Consider the following 26213-nt stretch of genomic DNA (forward strand, 5'->3'; position numbering starts at 1 on the left):
AGAAAAACAAAGTTACTTGCTCAAGATTACATCAAAGCTGGATCACCTGATCCCACCTATGGGTACAAAGATTGAATTCGGGATGTTGACTTGGTCCGAAGGTTAACATATAGTTTGCATGCTAGTCACTCTTGACCGTGTATATGAAACAGTGAGATTTGTGTCCTTGATGCTAGTCACTGTTTCACTGTATATGAAACAGTGAGGTGTGGGTCGTGCACCGGCAACATGCCCCCCACCACAAATGGCCTAGTTTTGATTCTTTTTAAAAGATTAGGTATGTAAAACCTGATTAATAATTGGTCAATGGGTATATAGTTCAAAATAAAGTTAAAAAATTCTTAATAATTAACGTGTCTTAACCAGATGAATGAGTTCCAGTAGCTTAGTTGGTAATCCATGTGTACTGTACCGATAAGTCTAAGGGTTTTTCTTTTTCTACTTTAACAAAAAAAAATCGTAAGAGTCCAACTTTGCATGCATGTTAGGTTTTTTTTAGTTGAATATTCATGCATGTTAGGTCAATTTTGAATCTATACCCTAATTTTCATATTAGATAATACGTTAAGCCTCTCAAATTGCATATAATCTATTTACAGATCCCATTTTTTAAAACAAAACTTCAACTTAAGAGAAAAAAAAAACTCCATACATTAAGGTCTCTGTCTCTCTTACAAGTTTTTTTTTTTTCTAATTTGTGTCTCTCTTTTTCTTTATTAAATCTACCTCTTTAGACCTTAATTTTTGATTGCTGAGAAGATAAAGTCAAAATCTTAATTTAAAAAACAAATACAGATTAGAGAAGATTTACTTGAGATAGTGTTAGGTGAACCGTAGAGAAACCTTATTCATTGAGTTTGGATTTGTCAAGTAGTATAATTTTAATTTTACAGGTAAATTATTATAAATTTGTGTAAATTACTTCATGTGCAAAATATTTCTTTTACCTACTGTAACCACGACACAAAAAGGTCATGGTTGAAGTTTGACACACAAGACTCCTAAATTGTCAGCCACAATCCTGAATTAAGTAATGAAGGTGTAACAAAGAAAAAGTACGGAAGTTTAAAAATTATTCTCACGTTAAAAATTTCTTTTAATCATGTTCTATATATGCCTTTAATATGTCTTAAGGACAAAATACACACATAATTGTCATAGAAAACCCTAAAGATTGGCATTAGATTTAGATAACCAACTAGGGAACTCTAAGAAACTTAACATTTCCTAGTTTGTAAGCGCCCCCGTATTCAATTAGATCATCCACCAAAGGATAACAAGAAAACGACTACGTATTTGTTTGTTACATGGGAAAATGCGTAGGAAAAATCGATTATCACACGAAAATTGGTTTTAACTGTTTGTTTGGACCAAAGGGTAAAAAATCAATTTCTTAAGGTACAAAAATGTGGGAAAAAGAGTTGATAAATTTTTCCACAAAAAAAATGGGAAAATGATTTTCTTAGTCACTTTAAAAGACACACACGCTTTCTCTCCTCTCTCGTGTCAACAGAAACTCCTTCATATATATATAGTGGTTGAATGAAGTGTCTTTGGTCTTGTTATGCCGTCCGTCTAAGTACACAATTTGAATTCTAAACTCTAATGTATTTTACACAACACAAACACTAGAAATACCATTGGAACTTTTCGACTCTAACTATGAACGTTTGAGTATAATCAGTAATAACACCATTGGAACGAGCTAGAAAATAGCACAAAGTCAAACACCAAATGAACAAACCCAGTTTAGAGGGAAGAAAGAGTGTTGGATGTTGAAAGAGAAAAAGAGAGTCGGATGTGAGAATTAATGTGTTTGAGATGCATGGATTTATAGAGAAATGAGATAGTTAATATGATACGTGATACGTGATACGTGATATGTGATATGTGATATAGTTAGGAAACAAAAAACTTCCATTTGTCATTATTTCTTTTCCTAAAGTATATACCAAACAAGGGACTGTTTGTTTTCGTCTGAGGTCATTTTTCGTCACCAAACACCCACGAAGATTTTGTTTGAACGTACCATGTCCTTCATAATCTCTGGGGGACAAGATTTCGGTTATCTTTTCTGTTTCCATAAGGTTTGCCATAGCTTCATATCCGTCCGCGAAGAACCTTGCTCCGATCAACTTCTTGTTACAGACTGATTTCGGAAAACCCTTAGCTTCGACATGTTCGCCTTTCCACCTTTTACGAATCGGACTGAGTCCTTCATCACTAAAGCTTCTTCTTTCAGGACAAATTCCGGTGTCAATAACTCCGAGGATAACGTTTGACCCGTAATCAGATAGAGTTAACAGATTCTTGTTTGATTTTTTATGGGATTGGTCGGTCAGTCCAAGAAAGTGGGGGTTTCCTAGTGGTTTGAATTTGACGAAATCTGTTTAGGTAAACACCGAGAACACCGGGACAAATTTTGAGTTCTTCAGCTTGGTTTGGGTGAGTCTGGCCGAGAACCCATGAAATACTGTTTTATAAACATGTAGAAACTTTGTTTCTACTTCTTCTTCATGGGTAGTGTTGGTTTTTGATTGAATAGATTGAAGAATGTGAGTGTACAAGTCCTCAATGGTGCTGGTATACACTGAAGGTTTCAAGTCGGATTCAACTCTAACTATGAAACTTTTAGTAGTAACAACATTGTAACAAGCTAGATAGGCTGTTAGAAACCAAATGAACAATAACCCGAGTTTAGATAAACAGAGAGGAAATGTTGAATGATGTTGAGAGAGTAGAGATATTACTTCGGCCATGATATAATTAAGATGAGAGGAAGAAAGATAGAGAAATGGAGGACGTTGAGACTTTAGAGAGAGAGAGAGAGGGAGAAAGAGTGTGTGTCTGTAACTTGTGTTCGATGTATAAATTTATAGAAGGGGGAGAGTGTGCATGTGTGTGTTTGTGTTGGTCTGTATGAACTGCATAACAAAAAGTTTATATAAAATTTAATATGAAGTTACAAAAAGTTTCATATTAAAAGTTTATTTATATTTAATATGAACTCCATAACAAAAAGTTTATGAAATTTATTATGGAATATAATATGAAAGTTTATTTATTATGAAACTTCATATAAACTACATAACAAAAAGTTTATGAAGTTTATTTATATGAAGTTTATTTCATATGAAGTTTATTTATATGAACTACATAATATGAAGTTTATTTAGTATAAAGTTTATTTATATGAACTATAGAATATAAAGATTTTTTTAATATGAAGTTTATTTATTATGAACTACATAACAAAAAGTTCATATTAATAGTTTACGAAGTTTATGAAATTTATTGCGAAAGTTTATTAATATTTAATATGAAATTTATTATGTTTATTTAATATGAACTACATAACAAAAAGTTTCCATACCACTGGAAAAGTTTCTATAAAATTTAATATATGAACTAAATAACAAAAAAATCTAAAAATAAAGTTTAATATATGAACTACAAAAGTTTCTACATAACAAAATGAACATCCAACTAACATAATTTATATAAGTATTATATCAGTTTCTACACAAGAAAATAAACATCTAACTACATAATTTATAAAAGTAATATCACATATATCATACATGTGATGTGCCACATATATCATATATGTGATGTGCCACATATCACATAATCTCTCTCTCATCTTCTATATCATGTATCATCAACTATATTTCAACTTATGTACTTGTCTAAGTTGAAACACCAAGAAAGTGGGATGACCTAGTGGTTTGAGTTTGACGAAGTATGTCCGGGTAAACACCAAGAACCCCCAGACGACGTTTGAGTTCTTGAGCTTGGGTTTGGGTGAGTCTGGCCGAGAACTCATGAAATACTGTTTTATAAACATGTAGAAACTTTGGTTCTGCTTTTTCTTCATGGCTAGTGTTGGTTATTGATTGAATAGATTGAAAAATGTGAGTGTACCAGTCCTCAATGGTGCTGGCATATACTGAAGGTTTCAAGTCGGATTAACTCTAACTATGAAACTTTGAGTAGTAACAACTTTGGAACAAGCTAGATAGGCTGTTAAAAACCAAATGAACAATAACCCGAGTTTAGAGAGACAGAGAGAAAATGTTGAATGATGTTGAGAGAGTAGAGATATTACTTCAGCCATGATATAATTAAGATGAGAGGAAGAAAGATAGAGAAATGAAGGACGTTGAGACTTTAGAGAAAGAGAGAGGGAGAAAGAGTGTGTGTCTGTAACTTGTGTTGGATGTACAAATTTATAGAAGGGGGAGAGTGTGCATGTGTGTGTGTTGGTCTGTAATAACTAGAGTGTATGTGTTTGTGTAGAAACACCATTGGAACAAAATAAACATCTAAAATTAAAATTTAACGTATGAACTATAAAAGTTTCTACATAACAAAATTTAATATATCAAGAAATTTAATATATAAAAAGTTTATATAAAATTTAATATGAAGTTACAAAAAGTTTCATATAAAAGTTTATTTATATTTAATATGAACTGCATAACAAAAAGTTTATGAAATTTATTATGGAATATAATATGAAAGTTTATTTATTATGAAACTTAATATAAACTTCTTTTTATATGAAGTTCATTTGATATGAAGTTTATTTAATATGAAGTTTATTTATATGAACTACATAATATGAAGTTTATTTAGTATAAATTTTATTTATATGAACTACATAACAAAAAGTTCATATTAATAGTTTACGAAGTTTATGAAATTTATTATGAAAGTTTATTAATATTTAATATGAAATTTATTATGTTTATTTAATATGAACTACATAACAAAAAGTTTCTACACCACTGGAAAAGTTTCTATAAAATTTAATATATGAACTACATAACAAAAAATCTAAAAATAAAGTTTAATATATGAACTACAAAAGTTTCTACGTAACAAAATGAACATCCAACTAACATAATTTATATAAGTATTATATCAGTTTCTACACAAGAAAATAAACATCTAACTACATAATTTATAAAAGTAATATCACATATAGATGTGCCACATATCACATAATCTCTCTCTCATCTTCTATATCATGTATCATCAACTATCTTTCAACTTATGTACCTGTCTGAGTTGAAACACCAAGAAAGTGGGATGACCTAGTGGTTTGAATTTGACGAAGTCTGTCCGGGTAAACACCAAGAACCCCCGAACGACGTTTGAGTTCTTGAGCTTGGGTTTGGGTGAGTTTGGCAGAGAACCCATGAAATAGTGTTTTATAAACATGTAGTATAAACTTAGGTTCTGTTTCTTCTTCATGGGTACTGCTGATTTTTGATGGAAGAGATTAAAGTATGTGAATATACCTGTCCTCAATGTTGTTGGTATACTCTGAAGGTTTGATGTTTATTTCTACTCTAACTATGAAATTTTGAGTATCATCAGTGGTAACGGTACCACTGGAACAAGCTAGATAAGTCATCAAGGTTCGAATGAAATCACGTACTGATTTCGGATGACAAGTAAACACGTGACACCACATTGTCTGTAAATGCGCATCATTCTACATGCACTTCTTGGGTAAGCTCGACCCAACGTGATGTCAACGGCGTGATCATAGCTCCCACAGTATACGCGGACTCGAAGAATGCTCAAAAACACTTTACTCGCAAAATCGAACGTAATAACCCACAACGGCGGTAGCCAAAAGGGATCTACCGCGCCCGTAGGGCGCGGTGGGAACCTAGTTGAAGAGAGAAAACTTATACGGTATACTATATGTGAAACAACTTCATCATTTCCTCATAAAATAGTAAAATATTGCGCAAAAATAAGCTATTGAATAAACAAATTGATGATCGAAAATAAAAAACAATACACCCCATATACAAATACGCAAAAATAAAAACAGATGCTCCTACAAAATACAAAGGAATTATACGTATGTGGTACATGATATAAAGATATGTGGTACATGAAATGTTTATAAGATATGTGGTACATGATATAAGATCGATTTACGAATTATATGCATCTTGTGCAACTGATCTACCTAATATGTCTGCTTCTGATTATATCGCGCGTACTTTGACTATTTCGTCCTCCCTGCAAAACCAAAATTTACCTTAGATTTACAAAGACAAAAATGTTAGGGTTATTTCCCTAATGGCCCCCAACTTTGTGACCAGCTTCCCTCCTGGGCCCCTACTTTACGAGAAATACCCATATGACCCACTTCCGTTATAACACCGTCACTCTTTCTCCTCCATCATGTTTTCTCTCTCTGCCAACTCACGCCACATCATCTGTTACGCCACCTCATCACCTTCTCCGGCAAGGTCTGTTCAACGAACAGACCTAGATCTGCTCACGAACAGACCTTCACGAACAGACCTTCAACGAGGGGTTTCCCTAAATGTGTACATTTTCCTTTAATGGAATTTAAATTATTTCATACATTTATTTGATAGACTAATCTCTACACTTTTTTATTATATAATGCACATCACTGTAATTACGTACTAATATGATCTCATTGTCACATTTGGTTAGATATCACTAAGAAATTGAAAATTCGTTCACATCTTTTTATTTAGATTCCAAATCTAATCATTTAACATTTTTTTTTTTGTTGAAAGTAATCATTTAACAGTTGATACACACTTCGAATATTCACATTTTTTAGAAAGAAGACTCAGAAGAGCCTCTAATATAACTACTATGTAACATCTTCGATAACTATATCGGTCGCGCTAGTATCAAGATTGCTAAAACTTAGAATGATAATTTTTTCAATATGATTATGTGATTCTTGTATATTCATAATTTATAACGAACTATAACGACATTGCGAGACCGAGACACTAACTTATAACGAACTAAAAGATAATACACAATTAGAATTGGTTTATTCATAATTTGTGATTACATATAAACTATATATTTTAAGAACATAATTGAAATTTGCATGTAAATAATATACCTTCTGCAACTTACAGTATATGTGAATCTTCAAAAATTGACAAGATAATTTGCATCTCATGACTTCAGATCAGAAAGACGTTCGTTCTATGCACTTGCAATTATACATGAAACTGTCAACATATTAATTAATCCCCATAAATATCATGATGCCAAATTGAAACATTAAATCGACATAATTAGGCAAAATGTGAATTTTGAGGGTTCCCTTTAAACTATCTCTAATATTTTCATTCAATGGGAGAGAATAAATCTATGAGGTGCAACCACACAGGCCTCCTATCTCCCCATAGACCCCTTCTCTATAAAATTAAACATTGTTGGTACTTATAAGTTGGGGTGCCAAAAAAGAATCAATTTCAAGTCTTTTAAGAGAAAGAATCAAAGAGATGAAGACTTGACATTTTGGTTAAAATTAATTGTCACCACTCCACACCACACCACACCACACCCTAACCCTACAACAACATTTGGGTAAGCTCATATAATTTGGTTGAGTCCTCCATTATTGGTTCTAATTTTTGAGTAGGGACCATGGGTGTATGAATATACAACCCTTTTTTTGATAAGGTGTTTGTTATTTTCCAAGTCACTTAAATACTACTTAGAATCTAAATTGGCTAGAGTTATGACCATAATTTTTGTTTTTGTCTAACTTAGATTTTTTATTCGTCTAGATGACTGGTTTTTGCTAATTTTGAATCAAATTAATAATTATGATGTAAATAATAATTGGTTTCTTTCTCATTGAATCAAACTAACTATTACAAGAGTTTATATAGTGTTTAGTGAGAGAAAGTAAAGAGAGAAAGAAAGAGAAAATATGTTACAAAAAAATTTAGAGTTTGTTATTGTTAGTTGTAGCAAACTACAAGTTATGATATGATGCTTCTCTTCCCGATCATGTACTTCGGAGCCTGAGATAATTTATTAAACAAGACATATTTAGATTAAGGTGTGAGATATAATTTATACAAACGGATAGATAGAAAAAAGAAAAGAGAAGATTGAAAGACACCCCTAATAAGTGTTAGATGTGCCTCCTTCCCCGTGCACCCTCTCAAAGAAAAGAGGTGAATCACCTAGTTAAGGGAAGGTAGGAAAAAGATCTTATATCATTTTCCAAATAAAATAATGAACTACCATATATACGAGCAAGGGCGGAGTGCTCGGAGTTAGGATTTTGTGTCAACCCGGACTAGCCTAACACTAAGAGAGCAAAATTTTCATTTTCAATGTATATGCACTAATAAGTAGTATTTCAAAAGCAAAAAATTTGCCGCATATGATATTTTCTCGACTATTATTCTCATATATATATATACTAGGCATAACCCCCGCCCGATGGGCGGGGGAATGCCCTTTATGCAGTTGAATAGTAAACATGATATTCGGTTATTTAAATTTTCTCTTCTTTTTCACATTTAGTATTTTCCTATTATAGTTTCAACTTTTCAGATCAGGTTGCGTGAAGTATGCAGGACAATATCTTTTACGAAATGCGAATAGTGGGATAATGAAATCGACATTGGTACCATTAGCTACAATTTTTACTAATCTAACGCATCATATGTAACTACGGGTACACCACATTAAATCATAAAAGAGTTGGAACCAATTAGTGTTGTATTCCATAAAATGTCATATAGTCAGAAACACGGTTCTTTATGTGATGAATGAGATAAAATAAATCCAATTCGAATAGAAATGCAGGAATATATAATGCTTGTAATGAAATTAAAGTCTCAAACGTGAACTCCAACCTCTTGTATGGTTGAGGATTCCCAAAATTTGTTTTACTCCGATAAGTCAGAAACTACAAAACATAAAAAAGTAAATGATGCGAATCAAATTTAAATCTTAGCTTTACATTCATCAGTAGACATAATAAAATAGTGGTATAAGTTAAGGTCAGCCAGAATACTCTCTTCAGACAAATAATTACCTACAAGGATAGACATAAGTTATTGTCAGACGGTGCATAAGAGTGGAAAAAGACAAAAGAAATTTAACATACTATCTTTTAATAAAGTGGAGAGTCATATTAGCATCTTGTGAAGCACCATTTATTATAACAATGGACGCTCCAAATTTGGAAAGATAACATGTTACAGATTAAGGCACAACATTTAATCTATTTGAAAATCTTGGAGGTGGAATTCGTGAAGAAGCATATTATTCTTGTTGTAGCAACTCAATCGTTTCGAAATTTTGCTTAATATTCTTTAGATAAATGTCACACCCAACTCCCAAGCTTATTTTCTATATTTATTGTCTGGAGATCATCCTTCAAACATATCATGACAATCAGGTCCTTACATGAACTGCACAAACTAATCTGTTTAAAAGAAAGATAACAAATCGTGAAGCAATGAAGGTTTTAGAATTTGAAAATGCAATTGACCTCATATGCTTTTGTTGGATTATTCTCAAAGTCCGTATGTCTTCTACCTAACACAGTAGCCTCCGCAAATGTCTTGAGATTTGTAACACCAATATCAATATTTATAATCGTTGCAGCAGCAAGTCAAACACATTGGCGATAATTTGAAACTTAAACATCACATCACTAACTTAAAGATATGCATCAATCTCTAGTCTGACGGTAACAATCACTTAAATAGGTAAAATGTGAGATTTCGTACAGATATGTTGTCTACAGTTGCCAAGCTGCACATAATCATGTCAGGACCATACACTATTCCTCTAATCTAGTTGGACGTTGTTATGTGAATAATTTAAAATAAGTTCATGCAAAAGCAAAAAAAAAAAATCAATAAAACTAATAACTTAATCTATTAATACAAATATATATATATATATATATATATATATATATATATATATATATACGGGTGTGTATGTGTGTTCGTCGTATTTTCGATTCTCAGTTAGGTCTTATTTCGCTCACCGTGTCCGATAATTCGTATAGCTTCCAAATATTAATACGTGTATGAGATATTCAGTTTACATGTTACACAAACCAAGCGTGGTTGAGTTTTGAATCAGTTATGGCTCAAAAGAAACCCGTGTCAATAGTAACCTAGAAAGTGAAATGCGAGTATCCCTTGGGTTGGCGTACAAAGCTTTAAAAATAAACTGTCCCGAAGGAAAACAAGAATAGGTAGCCTCAATCTCTACTGCTTTCAGATTCGATGTGTTCTATAAAATGTAAAGCAAAAGTGCAAGTTAACACCTCACCGAACAAATAAACAGAAAAAAGTTAGTGAGCGAGCTCACCACCTTAGGGGCATCAACCTGAACGAGTAAGATTCAAGCACTTTTGTTACTTTTTTCTTTACCGCATTTTTTAATAATAGAGTCCAGAACCTTTGTGCAAGAAATGATGGTCTCTCCAATATGAACTTTAGAAATAAGTAACGGTTTAGTTTAACACGTTTGAAACATTAATGTGGTTGAAGTCTTATCACGGTTTCAGCAAATCCTTCAATTTTACATAGTGGAATTATTGAATAAAATGTTATCTAAATAATTTTCCTATAAATTCAAGAAAATAGTTTTCAGTACACAAACTGTGATATAGTTATTAGATGTAATTTTCCATAAACGAGTTTGAGGTCCAATTAAATGCAATCAATTGAGATTTCTTAATGTCAAAAAGAAATCAATTGAGACTCCAACTTGTAAACATAAATGTAGATTGTTCAATATTTAAAGAGACCAAATGCTTCAGTTTTTACATATTTGAGATTTTGAAAAGTATGTCGAAAAATACATGAGTAATAAGACTTATTCCAAATTAAAAGTTTTCTCTTAAATGAAAATCTCATATTTAGAAGTCATCTATGTTTCGAGAGTGTTAAATTTATTATTGCTTGAAAAATGATAAAATTAGAAAACATACAAATCAAAGAATTAATTTTTCATATGACAGTTATTGTACAAACAAGCGGTAAGTTGCGATTGAACATTTTAATTTTCACGATCATAAAAAACCTCTTAATGGAATAGTCCCAAACTATACAAAGAGTTTTATTGGAGTTTAAAATAGCTTTGCTATTTAATTTTTTAGCTAATTAAATATTAGAGTTATTGAATTATAATGAGTTTTTGTGAGAGCACTTGAATCAGAATGGTTGTGCTATTCATTCCAAATGATCCAAGTAGCAGTTGTTGTGAAACAAATTTTATGATAATACACCATCTTTACCAATTTATACAATAAATATGGTTTCCCCGTAATGCGATTAGTTGAACTGAAAACGAAAACCACAAAAGTAAGAAAAGTGTGAAAGTGTTAAATAAAATTAAGAAACAATATAAATAAGAAGAGATGAAAGTGTGAAGGTGTTCAATAAAATTCAAAAAAATATAAGCAATTAAGAAAAGATGGAGGACTTGCTTCTCTAAATCGGTCTGCATCAGATTGATTTTCAATTGATTTTCGTGTAAAACACTGAGATGTTGATTTTCATAAGACGAAATAAGAGTTCCATTCTGGTTTGAGAGTTAGACCAAGTACAGGTTTGTTTCCTACACAAATTTTTTGAGTGCATATTTGCTGCTCTTAAAGTTCATCCGAAAATGTGATAAGAAGATCTACTATAATGACTAATAGATGCTGACTGAGCCTGGATGAAAAAATAAAATAAAGCGTTACACAAAAAAATAAGCCAAAAAAAAAATGTGGCAAGAAACCGTTTAATCATACGACTTGTTACCAATAACAATAATAAAGTCTATTAACACTGTTGAATTTATAATGCACTGCTCATCCCAACACACTTCTCATCCTCATAAATGCAAGAAAATTACCCCAGTCACCCTCGCCTAATTTTACCGTTCAAAAGTTGTTGAGAGACTAATTCTACCAATCTAATTTTAGGAAGCAATGCTGCAAGATAACTGATGGTTTTAATGAAATAAATTCAGGATCTAATCAGAAAATTACATAACCAAAATATGAAATCAAAATAATATGATCCCTGAATGATATTTCTCAAACACAAATCCGCAACATCTAACTAAAAATAAATAAATAAGAACTTAAAATTATCTTTGTAGTACCGAAACAATTTCAACACTCCGATCATATAAGATTGCACCACAAATCCTTTTAGAAAGAGGATCTTTGAGAATTTTCAACACTTCGATCACATGTGAAGATAGCTGAAGAGTACATATAAAAGTGCTTAACTATTGGCTGAAATGGTAAAGGTGGCTGAAATGATAAAGGTAACTCCACTCCAAACAACGACTTGAATTTAGCTTTCCGATCAACAAACTCCGGAAAGACAAAACCTGTACTTTTCAATCATTGAATAATAGTAACATGAGTTGTCTGAGTGAACATCTCCCATCTAGGCTTCTAAAGCCTTGTATTTGTCTAACTTAGAATTCATCTCTCCCATTTGCAAAACCACACCGCGAGATTAACAACATTAAGAAAAACATATTAACACTAAGCATTTTCCCTGATAACAAAAGGACAATCAACCTATTCAGCAAAGTAAGAAATCTTCACCCAATGTGAAAACCTAAAGGAATCATCACAAAGAATTATGATCATATATTTAAAATGAGTAAAGAAAAACCAATATGCAAGTTTCGTAGCTCAATTTTCTCAATCAGATATATCAATAGAGCCTGATAAACTATTTTGTTATTTGTCTTATTAGGATTAGATGTTAAGATCTAATCAACAAAAGCTATACCATAGTTTACATATACCACTTTCCATCCATAATTTTTTAGGAGAAAGTTGAGGGCGTTCATTGCAGCAGTTAGCAATCCTGTTTGCTAACTTTGAACCACCAGTCAACAAATTCCAATATAAAACTTTGAATCAGCAAAAGGCTTAAAGATCGATTACAAACCTTTTCGTACTTTGCTAGGTTGATGTAAAATATTGAGTTCCTGAACTGCAACAATGAGAAATCTAGTTTTAGTTGATACACAAAAATAAAAAATGCCGAAATGAGTAAAACAGTGTTTATCCCAAAAGAAAATGAGGAGGCTTGATACAGTAAGGATCATTGAACAATGACATCTTCGAGCTTATTTTTTATTTTATTTTATTGCAATAACACATTGGAGCTTATATGAAATATGGATAAGACCATTCTAGTCAAACAGAGTACACACGAGCATCAAGTTACGCGCTGTTATTATTTGTTTTTTTTTTCATACCATGGGCGTCAAGAAAGAGAGGCACATCACTAAAATGATGATCAGGAAGATTAAGCAGAAACAACCATTTCAGAGTCGAGATTAACCTTTGACATTGTAGGATTCCCTAGATATGATGTAAAATTCTTTGAACTTCATCAGAGTTCTCCACCGGCCTGGCAGAGTACCCTAATAATGTATCAACTTCGTACAATTTGGATAGAGATACATAAACAAAATTTTGCACGTGAAATAACATTCTTCCCTTAGTGCCACCTAAAATAGGTACTTCCAATTAAGTAGAGACTCCCAAGTCATAATACTATTCATGATAAGATGCTAAAATAATTGTACTAACGTGAGGGGTCAAGAAGTGTAATTTTCACACCAAGACCTAACCTGTGGCTATGGCAATAAGTGAGTTTAAGCGATTGCATCTACAAACTTAGATATGGATATACCTGCTTGTAGATGCAATCGCTTAAACTCAGTTACTCCATCATATAGCTTCTATGATTGCATCACAAATATTAAGACTCCACAATTTTGCGTTGCTTTAGAGATTTCACCATACTTCCGCATAATTGTGAAGAAGAGTCTAAGTTTGTTGTGAGGATGGAGCAGCACTGGTTTCCCATCTACAAGAACATACTCATTAGTAGTAAGTAGCACTGGTTTCCCATCTACAAGAACATACTCATTAGTAGTAAACAGTCCACTTCACTCGACCAGATTGTTGATTGAAGAACCTATATTGAAAAGAAACCAAATGTGAACTGCAATACAATCACAAGATATCAAAAAAGTATAACAGACAATCTAGAAAGTCTTGTTTCAACACTTGATTATGGCGGTGTACATTAGTTTCCTAAAACTGACTACATGATCCTAACGAAACTATAACTGTTCCATGATGAACCGAAACTATCTTACATATTTGGAATCTAAGTGCAATTATAGGAAACAAAACCTTAGTCGAAGCTAGCAATGTGAACTTCTGATATGCATCTTACAAACTCATAATTTCAGTTCTAAAAAAAGAACGGAAAAATAATCAGATTCCCTAATTCAAACTTCATTAAGGTGATTAGCATCTGAAATGAGCTTTATAGGTTGATTAATGTTGTTTACAACCAAATTTATAATAATCACCGAAGTAAAAATCTGATTTAGTGGTAAGGGTAACATACTGTCCTAAAACAAATAAACTCAGAATAAAAACCCTATTGCTAAAAAAGAAAAACTAAAACCATTCCCAATTTCAATACTTCATTGAGATGGTCAGAGAAGTGAATATGTAACTTAGGGCTAAAATGAAATCATTCACAAAATCAATTATAAAATCTATATAACAAAACATAAAAGTTGTGACACATTGGAGATATAAACACATGATATCATAATTGATTCAACACTGAAGTGATTGATGAGGGGATTAATGAGGCGTTATCCTTCCGAAAATTGAAAATGGAAATGGGGGAGAAGGGAGTTTAGAATTCGGGGGGAGTGGGAGCAAATATAAAGGTGACCGGAAGAGGATGCTTCTCTCATTAGAGATGCATAAGATGATGGGTGAGAAAAGAAAACCATAGAAGTTAATTAGGGATTGGTGATCAGATTTAATGGAGGGTATATAAGATAAGTATCATCACCTTCTGTTTTGTGAGAGACTGGGACCCTCTCTGCAGCCTTCGAACACCTTGAAATGACATACCAACCTTGAGCACCACTGTACCACAGTCTCCATATTACACAACATAATTGAACCAAGTTTTCAGTTTTCTTGTACTTGAAATTGATAATGATTATATTTATATCTATTTTTGAAGTACAAACTATATCTCACCAAATGAATGATAAAGCGACTATATATTTTATTCTAATCTTGGAGGACTAATCCAAACTAAGCGACCGACTTCAATGATTTAATTTATGAAGAAAAAGTGATCCTTATTACCTCAGCCTGGATTTGCTTTACAAACTGTTGAGGTACCAACCTCGTCAAAGAAGTCCATAATTTTGCTTGATTTGTAACAAAGAACAAAAAATTAGGGGGAAAGAAAGTATACTCAAACAACACAAACTAAAGATGTTTTATATGAATCCAAACAAAGGGATAAAATTGTAAGATCTAGGATTGAGACTCCAAATGCTCTACAATGTAGGATGCGCTATATAACATTACATGTAAGTTTGAAAGGTTGCAACACTCATAAGGCATCTCATATAAGAGTTTGATAATTTGTTACGAAGGAAACATTCATCACTCAAATAATGAGAAAATATTGTTTTCTTTCTCATGTTATCTTATTCATTTTCAATCTTCAATGACAAAAGTATATGTGGTTTATTTTCTGAACGCGCGTAAGTTCTTTTCAATTTTTCATGAGCAAAAGCTTTCTAAATCTTGATCAAATATTTAAATGTAGTTATTAATCTCCCAACTATAACAAAAGAAGAAGCTAATCTTGGAGCACTAAGAAGAACAAATTACCTTACCAATCAGTCACATATGGAAAAGTAGAAAGAGGTAAAATCAGATTAAGCTCAGCAATCAATAAAAATGAAACAAATTAGTATATTATAATACGGGTAAAAAGTGTTCAAAAGCCGGAATTAGACATACCAGATCTAAGAGGTCCGAGCGTAACAGGAATTATTTGATTTTTTTTGCTTCTTCTTCCTTCTCTTTGTCTCTGCAAATCACACAAGAGGTCAGAGGCTCTCTATCTCTTTCACTCTCTCTATCTCTCTCCAGAAGAAATCAGGAAACCCCACAGGAGAGGAAAATAAATAGTTGTGGAAAAATAAATGGGATTTCAATTTTTCTAATCATAGATTTAAAATGAACAAAGAAACCCCAATAAAACTTAATTTTTTCAAAGAGGGATATCAATTGAGTATGAAATCAAATGGAGTATTAGATTTTCCACTAAAGATAAATCAAATTAGGCACACTCAATCATCTGCCGCAATTGTTTTCCCAACATTGCAAACACAGTTTAACATGAACTCAGCAAAATAATTTTTGAATCAAAACCCTAAAAAATAGTAAATCTCAACATTAGATGACATGGAGATAAAAGAAATCAACTAAACTTAGATTTTCTTGGAGATTCAATGAAGCATTCGAGATGAGAAAGGAGGGCTTTTGGTGTTTCGACTGATAGAGAGAGAAAGAGAGACGTAACATAGAGCAAGGAAAACGAACGGGTAAATCTGAACGGTTGGAGTCACGAAAGGATCGAGATTCATTTAATAGACGGTTGATAATGTCCTCCAAGTTAGAGTTTTGTCCCAGTCATAAATCTATGTGGCAATCTAGTCATCATCTAGGAACATTAATTTTGTCCTAGTCACAAGGATCTGTTTTGTATAATAGATATATATAACTTTTCGATAAAAACCAAGTGATTCTAAAACTAAATAAGATTCACGTGAAAATTTCGTTAATAGTTTAAACAACAAAACTTAAGACAAATGAACAATCAAGAGTTTATAATGTATGTGATCATCCGTAATTTGGGAACAAAGGAATTATTAGGACATAGAATGAATCCTAAAGAATTAGATAAAACTTAACTCAGCAAAAAAAAAAAAAAAAAAAAAAGGGTCAAAATTGAATGTGGTTCAGAAACAAGAGTCATAAATTGAGACCAAAAGTGCAAAATACATAATATAAGGGGCTAGTGAAACTCATTCAAAAAAGATAAAAATGAACTTCGTTAAGGGGAATCAAACCCCTGACCTGTTGCTTGTGGGGTAAGGACAACACCACCCTGGCTAGCACTCTTACTTATTATAAAAGAGCATTGGCAAACACTAATTTCTTAATTTGGTCCTGGCTGCAGCCAGGGGCTGCCTCTATGTAAGTCCGCCCTTGACCATTACCCGACGGACACTTATACGGTGACTCCCCCGTGCACTCTTGGGGACACTCCATTACTTAGGTGACTAATAAGATAAGGACCAATTTAATCTTTTTCACACTGTGAAAAGATTGAAATACCCCGTGTCAGAGTATTTTCCTCATTAGAGAGTGCACGGGTAGAGTCCTTTATCATTTTCATCATTGGAGTTTTTGTTACCTAGAAAATCGATTGGGAAATTATTTTTCAAGTTTTGAAGAAATAAATAGAATCAACCCCTTAAAATCTAGATAATCATAAAATATTCGAGTCAATTTGAGTCAATTTTAATTGACCCTAATCAAACTAATAAATCGTCTGCTTATCACACAACTTTGGTGTACTACAAGCATTCTACAAGGGATTCCGGTTACTATTTTTTTTATGAGATGATCCCGGTTACTATCTTTTTTTGGGTTATTTCTCTAATGGCCCCCAACTTTGTGACCAGCTTCCCGCCTAACCCCCTACTTTACGAGAAATATCCATATGGCCCCCTTCCGTTATAACACCGTTACTCTCTCTCCTCCATCTCTTTTTCTCTCTCTGCCATGTCACGCCACATCATCTGTTAGCCACCTCATCACCTTCTCCGGCAGAGGTCGCCGGCCGGCCAAATTTCCGGCCGGCGACCTTCAAACTAAAAAATAAATAAATAAATTTTTTCCTTCTTCTTCTTCCGCTCTCTCTCTTCCCCTTTCTTCTCACTCTCTCTCTCTCCCTCTAAAATGGCCGGCGAAGGGGGGAACCCTTCGCCGACCATTTTAGAGGGAGAGAGTGAGTGAGAAGAAAGGGGAAGAGAGAGAGAGAGGAAGAAGAAAGAGAAATTAGGAGAGAGAGAGGAAGAAGAAAGAGAAATTAGGAGAGAGAGAGGAAGAAGAAGAAAGGAAATATATTTTTTTTTTTTTTTAGTTTGAAGGTCGCCGACCGGAAATTTGGCCGGCCGGCGACCTCTGCCGGAGAAGGTGATGAGGTGGCTAACAGATTATGTGGCGTGACATGGCAGAGAGAGAAAAAGAGATGGAGGAGAGAGAGTAACGGTGTTATAACGGAAGGGGCCATATGGGTATTTCTCGTAAAGTAGGGGGCCGACGGGAAGCTGGTCACAAAGTTGGGGGCCATTAGGGAAATAACCCCTTTTTTTTTATGACATGATTTGGGTTACTATCTTGCAAAAAAAGAAAAAGATTCCCTTGCTATATATTAACAACTCATTTAATGCGGTGATGTTGACATAATAATTCCACATATACTATATGCACCTAGCAAAATTGTTGTAGGCGCCTCATTTACACCTAAATCTTTCTCCAAATTTCACTTTAAGGGGGTGGTAGTGGTTGGGGACATTGGGGGACATTTTCATGTCCCCCAATGTCCGTGTTATTGGTTGGGGACATTTGAAATGTCCCCAAATGTCCGTGTTATTGGTTGGAGACATTTCAAATGTCCCCAAATGTCCGTGTTATTGGTTGGGGACATTTGAAATGTCCCCAAATGTCTGTGTTATTCGTTTGGGACACGAAATTAGGGACATTTCAAGACAAATTGATTTTGGGGACATTTGGAGACATTTTAGTGTAAATTTGGAGAGCTTTTGGAGAGAAAATGTCTCTCAAAATATGGAAGACACTTGTGGATACTTGGGGACATTTGAGTAAGGAAGATAATAAAAATAATTATTATTATCAAATCATATTATAATAATATTATCTTATTATTATATTACTATATTATTGTATTATTATTATTATTATTATTATTATTATTATTATTATTATTATACTATATTTGAGTAAGGAAGGTGATACAAATAATTATTATTATCAAATCATATTATTATAATATTATCTTATTATTATATTACTATATTATTGTATTATTATATTATATTATATTATATTATATTATATTATATTATATTATATTATATTATATTATATTATATTATATTATTATTATATTATATTATATTATATTATATTATTATATCACCATTATATTATATTATTATTATTATATTATATTATTATTGTTATATTAATATTATATTAACTATATTAAATAATAAATATTTACCAATTGTCCATGAATGTCCACAGATATCTATGGATGTCTACGAAAGTCGAAAAATATATATTTGAAAATATTAATTAATTTTTTTTTATTTCATATGGTAAGACAGTAATAATATTAAAATAATAAATATCAACTAAATATCTATCAATGTCCACAGATATCCACGGATGTCTACGAAAGTCGAAAAATATATTTTCAAAGTAGTAGTGCAAATATTTTATTTTATATGATTAGATAATAATGATTACATTAAAATAATAAATGTCTACCAATTGCCATCAATGTCCACGGATGTCTACGAAAGTCGAAAAATTTATTTTCAAAGTAGTAGTGCAAATATATTATTTCATATGATTAGACAATAATGATAACATTAAAATAATAAATGTCTACCAATTGCCATCAATATCCCTCAGATATCCACAAAATTCGAAAAATATATTATTGAAATATGAGTACAAATATATTATTTCATATGGTTTGACACTAATGATAATATTAAAATAATAATTGTCTACCAATTACCCTTCAATAATAATAATAATAATAATAATAATAATAATAATAATAATAATATCCAATACAAATTTTGTCCATGAATTCAATATGTTGAAATGTCCCCAGGACATTTTGTCCATGAACCAAATGTCTTGAAATGTCTCTGAGACATTTTGTCTATGAATCAAATGTCTTGAAATGTCCATAAAGACATTTTGTCTACGGGCAAATGTCCCGAAATGTCTTAAAATGTCTCTGGAACATTTTGTCTCTGAGTGTCCTCCAATGTCCTGAACCACTACCACCCCCTAAATAATGCCGGTTCATGTGCACACTAACCATTAAACATAAACCTCCCCATCTCTCTCTCTCTACGACTCTCTCATTAAGGCTTCTTCACGGTTCTGCTAACTTGTTGTTAATTTCCGAGTTTTCCAAGGTTTGTCATGAATTGAATCTCATTTTATATATTCACTTCATGTGTTAATTGTTGTTGGTTTTCTCTATCGATCTAATTGTAGACATTATACTCTTAATTTCACGTCCAATTTCCTTATAAATATATGAAGAAATGAATTTATAGTTTTTTTTTTTGTTGAACTAAATGAATTTATAGTTGTTCCTAATTTCTCGTTATCTAAAAATGACTACTTATCTAAATCATACTGCATAGTTGTTAATTTGATTCTAAATCAACACAGAAAAACATTATAGTTGCCAAAGACCCCTTGGTCGAGTGGTGAAGCACTTGCTTCACTATCCTCGAGGCCAGGGGTTCGAGGCACTTAGGTTTCAGGCTCCCTTATATGAGTGGCCGGCCGGGTAGACCGTGATAGAGTATCAAAGTGTTGTTCATTTTTATTTGCTTAATGGGATTTCTTTAATTTGCAATAGATGCTTGACCAAAACAGTTCGCTAAAATATTTTTTTGTTTAGTGATTTTTGCAAGTCAACTCAAAGGCAGGCAGTCCTAAGCAAAACATCTTCAAAGATGTCTTTCATATGCGCCAGCGGTCCATGTGGTGGTATACCCTCTCTCTATCTCTCTCTCTCTCTCTCATTTGTACCACATCAGTTTTTTGTTATAATTTCTATAGCATCTGTATGTTTGTATTTGTGAGAATAGTCCCACATGAGAGAATGGGTATATAGCAATCAAGAATATAAGGTCTAGGTCCTCTCCACGCATTACCAATTGGTTTTGAGTTAGATGATCACAAACTTAACCGTATTTGCCAATTTCTTGGTTTTGCAGGGAAGACGAGATGGCCGGAGTTGGTGGGTAAAAGTCAAGATGAAGCAATAGCAACAATTCACAAAGACAATCCATTTCTACAAGTATTCGAACTGCCCCCAGGACTGCAACCTGATCCTGAATACTGTTGCAACCGCGTTTGGCTCTATGTTGATAAACGGGGTGGTACTGTTATCCGACCTCCTTTCATCGGATGAGCAAATTTTGTTCACTTTTTCTAGTAGTAGTAGTACTGTAGTAGTATATAGATTGGTTTGTTTTAAGCACTTTGGGTATTTAATTATCTTCATAAATAAACATTAATCATAACTTGTTTAGTTTAATATGAATTATTCATCTTCAAGTATGGTATGTCACTATATTCTCTTGTGGGTTGGTATTTATGTTTCATATCCATACTTTTTAATCATGTGCTTAATTTGATTTGTGATCGACTATACTTATGACCTAGTGCCAAGATTAAACGCACCGAGCTCCCCTCTACCCATGGCCCCATTTCAGCTAGTGCTTAAGAAACGAACATCTATAATGTATTTCATTCCACAACGTAATCGTGTGTGTAGCTCAGTGGTTCACAACTTATTGCGATCAGTCTGGGAGATAATTATCTCCCAAACTGAAAAATAAAACCTATCTTTGTGATATTCAAAAGTTTGAAGCATCAACTGATCAGGGTTCCTTTTTTGGTATAATTGTATGGTATTGACCAAAGTAGATAAAACGTAATGATCATTGGACCCGTGGGCCATACATAATACTACTCCATCAATTAAGTACCTAAAAAGTCATTATATGGGCCTGTGGAATAATGACATTGGGCCTTAACATCAAACCCAAATCAGACCTAGGGCTTGAGGCCCTAACACATTCCAACCGAGCCAACATCATTTTGGTGCATTCAATAACTTCAATTCAAAAGTACCAACACTATCTTTTTATTCTTCTTCTTGCCACACCCTCATCATCACTTTCTCTCTTCAGCTTCAAAAGAAAATTGATGAAAGGTTGGTCGTTGTCGGCTGCATAACCAGAAGAATAAAAATGAAGATGATACACAGAAAAAATAACTACAGTATTTAAATATGGATAAAAAATGAAAGGAATATTAGCCCCGGGCCTCGCATATCTCAGCCCAGAGCGGGACCAAAACTGATTTAAATGGGCCAAAGTCCACCCCATTAGCCTATTTGCAGTGTGTTTTTTATTTACTTCTCATTAAGGAAATCTTATATACACTAAACGTTTCTACTTGCCACACTCAGGGCAACTCCAACGTTGGGGCTAGGCTCCCAAAATTTGAATTTTGGGAGCCCCACTCCACAACTCCAACCCGGGAGCCCCTCAGCCGGGACTCCAAGCCCCCAAATCTATCCGTTGGATGTTCCAAACTAATAGGTTTGCTGGTTTGGGTGGATCTCCATGTTTGGGTGATCCACCCAAACATATTTTATTTTATTTTTTTAGTTTTAGTTTTTAAATAAGTTTCTTTTTAATCTTCTTTAATTGTTTTGAACTACTTTTTTTTCCTCTTTTTTTTTTGTGCGTTTCTTTTTGAAATTATCTATCTCGAATAATATCACATTTCAATTTTGTATCTAAAACTAATAGTCCATAGTCGAAATCAAAATTTCGCACACATGCTTCGCGCACGTACATTTTTTGGTTTGGGAGTCCCGATTAATAGTCCGACGTTGAAATTAAAAAAAGCTTCGAGCTCCCAAAAATCAGGGGCTCCCAAAATTGGGAGTCCGAGCCTCAAGTTGGACTTGCCGTCACATATCATTTTACTTTTTTTGTTGCAAACATCTCCTTTTATTTGAACAAAAAATACTTTAGATGTGGAGTGTATATAACAAAAGTAGTGAGTGCATTTAAATTTTCCCTATTCATTATGTGGGCTTGTGAAGTGATGATATCGGACCTTAAACATATAAGAACTTAAAAGGAATGAAGCTGTAGTTTTACTTGCCATCACGATATTTAATTTTATCGAGGGTCCCCTATTCAGTTATAAAGGGAAGGGTCCTCGCCTTATCTATTATATTAAAACAGTTCAGTCGGTTATACAGGAGATAAGTCTGACCATCCATTTTATTTTAAAGATCTGGTTGGAAACTCATTCGACAGATATTATAAAATCTTTCTATGTAAATAGACTACAAAAAGAAGGGTATCTACGTAAATCAACCAAAATAACTAACCCACATATTTCTCTCCCTATTTTTCTCTCCCACGGATTATATCTTTACAGCAGAAAATCGTGGGAGAGATAACCCACTATCCCATATTTTCATAAATTCTCTCAACCGCCTATTTATTTGATTTAAAATTAAATTCTCCCATTTCCTCTCAAATTTCTTTTCTACAGCATGCTCTTCGTCTCAGCAACAAAAGAAATCTCCCTAAACAAAACCATATCTCAAATTCTTTTGTTAAATCTTTCAAGTGATTTTTTATATGTTATTCCTTCACATAAAATGTGATTTAGCGGCGAAGCCAAGAGGGATCTGACGCGTCCGTAGGATGCGGAGGAAAACTAGTTATATATACACCAAACCGGGTCGGCTAGAGCTCCTAGGGCTAGGAGATCTAAAACAGGTGACAAAATTGGGACTCCATCAGAAGGAAACAATCTAATTCTTTTCCATTGTAAAATTATGTTATAAAATTTACTTAAAGAGCAGTAGTAGTTTAACCAAGTATATCTCTAAAAAATGTGAACTATCCCTCATTTAAATATTAGCGTTAGAAAATTCTATTCTATTTACATTTTTTATGAGAATATGTCTAACTTTATTAATCAACTTAAGGCAATATGGATATTTCAATGCCAATTGACGTACAACGTAGCATGGTGGTGGTGGGATTGGACATGGTGGTGGAGTGATTTGATTTAAAGGCAAGATATGGTTGTGGTGGTGTGATTAGTGGTGGCGTTGGTGTTCGATATGGTAGTGTGTTACGTGGTTTTAGTAGCGGTGGTAGTGATGGAGGGTTCTGTGAATCAGTGATGGTGGTGGTAATATGGAGAAATGAAGAAGATGGATGGGTTTAATGGTGATGGCTTTCCATATGAACCACAAATTTTGGAGTATAAGTTTACGTAGTTGGTTTCCATCTTTTTCCATTGTAGAATCTATTGCATAGTAGAATTGATATTTTTGTGAAGAGGTAAGTCACCTCTTGATAATAAAAGATAATAACTAACTGAACACAGAGAGAGAGAGGGAGAAAAATCGTGTGGGAGAGAGAGAGAGAGATGGGAGATGGGAGATGGGAGAAATAATTTTGTGTGTTTTATTCATATGTTTACATGGGTATTTGTAGGTTTACATGTAAGTTACACATAGCAGTAATCTAGGAAATTGGAGAACTTCTGTATACAAGGATATTACATAAAATAGCAACCTTCAATGTATTAAACCCTAGTCGTTTTGGCTCTTGCATGAGTCGGTTGGGCTTGCTTGAGTCGGTCGTGCTTGCATGCTTTGCATGCGTCGATTGGTCGGGCTAAGGCCCGGTGATATACCTTAACACTCCCCCTCAAGTTGGAGCAGAAAGGGACGTGATGCCCAACTTGCCAATAATCGTCTTGAATGCATCCGCTCCAAGTGGCTTTGTAAAGATATCCGCTAGTTGCTCAGAAGTTGGTGTAAAACGAGAAGCGATGATTTTTGCTTTAATTTTTTCTCGAACGAAGTGACAATCAATCTCAATATGCTTGTACGTTCATGAAAAACTGGATTATCGATAATGTGAAGAGCTGATTTTTTATCACAGTGAACCGTCATAAGAGAAGAGTGGTCGATATCAAAATCTTGAAGTAGATACTTTAACCATTGAAGCTCGCTAGTTAGATGTGCTAGCGCACGATATTCTGCCTCGGCAGATGATTTAGCAATTGTAGGTTGCTTCTTGGATTTCCATGAAAGAGAATAGTCTGTGGTAGATCGACGAGTGGAGGTGCATCCAGCCTAGTCGGGGTCACAGTATCCAGTTATATGTAGGGAACTGGATGAAGATAGAAGGAGGCCATGACCAATAGATCCTTTGAGATATCGCATAACGCGACGAGCAGCATCGAGGTAAGTGGTGCTAGGTTTCTGGAGAAATTGACTAAGATTGTTAAATGCGTAATTGATATCAGGACGTGTTACGGTAAGATACAGAAGAAGGCCAATGAGGCGCTTGTAAATGGTGGGTTCTTGAAGAGGATCACCATCGGAAGGACTGAGACGGAACTTTTGTTCCATTGGAAACGGAGAAGGACGACAAGTGGAAAGGACTGAGTCTTTAATGACGTCCAGGACGTATTTTTGTTGACAAAGAAAGATACCTTTGGATGATCGCGAAACTTCAATCCCTAGGAAATATTGAAGACGACGTAAATCCTTAAGAGAAAAGGTGTTGTGGAGAATGATTTTAAGTTTAGAAATTGTTGATTCGTCATTTCCGGTGATGATAATGCCGTCCACGTAAACTAAGACATATATACGAATAGATGATGTGCAGAGAGAGAATAATGAATTATCAGAAAGGGATTGTTTGAAACCTTCCTTGATTAAAACAGAAGAAAATTTGGAGAACCATTGACGGGATGCCTGTTTTAGACCATAGAGTGATTTTTGCAAACGAAAAACTTTAGACTCCCCCTGTTTGAAAAAACCAGAAGGAAGTTTCATGAAGACCTCCTCATCGAGGTCGCCTTGTAGAAAGACATTGTTGACGTCAAGTTGGTGAAGAGACCAACCTTTAACAACCGCGATTGAAAGAAGGACTCGGGTTGTTACCAACTTTGCGACTGGAGCAAAGGTGTCATGGAAATCGAGACCTTCGATTTGGGTGTAACCCTTTACTACAAGACGAGCTTTATATCGTTCGATAGAGCCATCGACTTTGAATTTGATTTTATATACCCATTTACAGCCGATAGCCCTCTTTCCCGAGGGAAGGTCTGTAATGGTCCATGTGTTATTGGATTCTAAAGCAGCAATTTCTTTTTCCATTACATCACGCCAATGAGGTGATTTAACAACCTGAGAAAACGAAGTAGGCTCAACGGTAGTGATAACCGAATTGAGAAAGACCCTGTGAGAGTCGGAAAGTGTCTCAAAATCGAGATACTCAGTGAGAAGATATAAAGCTTTAGAATTCGGGTAAGAGTGACAAATATAGTCATCAAGATGTGACGGTGGGCGGCGGACGCGTGCGGGCCGAAGAGATGAAGTCGGTTCAGCCGGTGATGGTGCCTCCAAAGAAGTGGAAATGGGGTCGATTGGTGAACGAGTTGGGCTCGTAGACATATTAGGGTTTTGCCTGGAGGTGCTCGTAGAGGGAACGAAAGAAGGTTGGCCCGAGGTGCCTGTAGCGGCAGGGACGATGTGTTGAACCCCGTGAAGGTGTATCGATATGTACATCAGTCCAGT

The 26213-nt window shown here is 33.9% G+C and overlaps 2 long non-coding RNA genes across 2 annotated transcripts; one reads left to right on the forward strand and one right to left on the reverse strand.

Moving 5' to 3' along the window:
* Positions 1-12431: 12431 nt before the first annotated feature.
* Positions 12432-16211, reverse strand: LOC147535914 (uncharacterized). The gene is made up of 5 exons (XR_015226372.1): positions 15677-16211; positions 14703-14791; positions 13748-13799; positions 13512-13688; positions 12432-12803 (listed from the first exon to the last, which is right to left on the reverse strand). It is a non-coding gene; the product is annotated as an uncharacterized LOC147535914 (long non-coding RNA).
* Positions 16212-19870: 3659 nt separating this feature from the next.
* Positions 19871-21143, forward strand: LOC147535915 (uncharacterized). Its single transcript, XR_015226063.1, has 3 exons — positions 19871-19971; positions 20469-20557; positions 20788-21143. It is a non-coding gene; the product is annotated as an uncharacterized LOC147535915 (long non-coding RNA).
* The last annotated feature ends 5070 nt before the right edge of the window (positions 21144-26213 follow it).

The sequence above is a fragment of the Eschscholzia californica genome, unplaced genomic scaffold (genome assembly GCF_041429995.1).
Source record: "Eschscholzia californica isolate CP2 unplaced genomic scaffold, dmEscCali1.0.p SCAF_5, whole genome shotgun sequence".
Lineage (NCBI taxonomy): Eukaryota > Viridiplantae > Streptophyta > Magnoliopsida > Ranunculales > Papaveraceae > Eschscholzia > Eschscholzia californica.